This window comes from Verticillium alfalfae, genomic scaffold (assembly GCF_000150825.1).
Source record: "Verticillium alfalfae VaMs.102 supercont1.1 genomic scaffold, whole genome shotgun sequence".
Classification (NCBI taxonomy): domain Eukaryota; kingdom Fungi; phylum Ascomycota; class Sordariomycetes; order Glomerellales; family Plectosphaerellaceae; genus Verticillium; species Verticillium alfalfae.
In genome coordinates, this window is record NW_003315038.1 from 301,564 (window position 1) to 303,408 (window position 1,845).

A 1,845-nucleotide genomic window follows, 5' to 3' on the forward strand; every position below is an offset into this window, starting at 1 on the left:
GGAAAGGGGTGGGGGGGGGGGCTTCTTTCAGCCAGGTTTTTTTCACCTTTTACTCCCTGTCCCTACGAGTTTGGAGTGGGTCTACAACGTACGCCCCCAGGATTGATTTGAAATGAGGAGCATGAAGATTGGGGGTTCCGTCACAACACCTTTCCGATATGTCGGGGTTTGATCTCGGCTTTCGAACATACCACAAATCCGGACGCCTCGGGGCAAGAGAGGGATGGAAGGGTCGCGAAATGCGTGCCGCGAGCGAGGCGAGACGGGTGCGCGCGTTGGAAGGGGGAAAAAAGGGGGGGGGGGTTAGTGGGAGTGAGAAACAGAGGAGGGAGAACACATGACCCGGCCCCGATGCGCTGGGACGCGAAAAGAGGGTGTGCTGTTGGCGGGCGCCTGAGTCAAATTGTCATCCTCCCGGGGCCACGTCCATGTTGTCGGGGCCGCACTCCCAGATCCTCGGAATCGGTCGCCAGTTGGAAGCCTGAACCATGTTGCCCCCTGCCTAGATGCCATGACAGACAGGGGGTGAGTGAGACCTTTCTACCTTACTCACCTTGGAGGGAGGGATGTTTCGATGGGGGGGAGAGAGAGGGGGGGGGGGAGGGAGAGGGGGGGAGAAGGGGAGGATGGGAGAGTTTTGGGCACAGGGTGGTCAGCAGCAGCGGGATTGGTTGTATGCTAATCGGGCCTGCCAAGCTGGGCGCTTCCGAAGATAATTGGACCTCTACGCCTGGCGCTTAGCGAGGGTTGGTGGTGAGACGACATATTTCGGTGCCTTCAGGTCTTGCGAAGGGCGTGGTCTTGTCAGACGGGAGATGTGAGTGGTGCGGCAGGGCACCTTGGCGAGGAGAATGAGGTCTTCCACGTGGCGCGGAGCCGCAAACGGAACAGAATGTCAAAGTCGAGACGACAGCTTCTGCTTTGGCTTGGAAATCCGCAGTTCAGATGGACCGATGCTGCATTCGCAAGCCAATGGACCTTGACACTTTGAAAATACGCGGCATGCTTGACCTAGGGCGGCGGCTAAAGATAGTCGGAAGAACACAAGGCTGTCTGTTCATGTGGGATGATGCGCTCGCTTCTTGACACCAAAACGACGACTCGCCAGACGTGGTAACGAAGCAATCACACTCAAGGGCAACTCCAAGCTCGAGATGGCTGAGCTTGTGGGTAAGCACCGGAAACAGAGATGATTGGAAACACCACTCATCCGAGATTCGCAGTCACCTCGAGTGTGGTCGATCTGTCGTTTGATTGGAGAGCTTGCGCGATGCCGTCTGACGTCCCAGCCGCCGCCGTAGGCATGGATATTGCGGTATGGTGGAGCCTGGAAGACGTATACGAGTATAAGGTAGGCTTTGTTGGGGGTGGCAGTCTGTAGTCGAATTAAGGAGCTGTAAGGCTGGTGCAAACGGCCCCTAGCGCTCCTCCGGCGCTTGTCGAGCGGGAGCCAGCGGAGCCGAAGCGCTGGTGCCGCGCTGCGCTTCAGCGCTACTTGCCTACCCACCTTACTTGGTAGGTACCTACCTACCTAGGTACCTGGTGAGGCAGAGGCAGAGGCAGGCAAGCCAGGTGGGAAGGCACAGCGCACCTCCCCACTGGTTTCAGTGGTCGACCCTGCTAGAGCGGCCGTGTGGTGGGGTCTCGCTTCTGTCCCCCCCCCCCCTGCCCTGGTCCTCGAGCTGGGTCCTGCTCCGCCTACCGGCTCAGGTCCATTCCGCTGTGTGGTGCTTACTGCACTCACAGCAAGAACGAGATCTCGCTCGCTTTCCCTTTCCCCTCCATGCTCATTCATCCAAGACCACATCTGCGCCTCTACCAAGCCCGCCGTCTTCTCCATCGTCG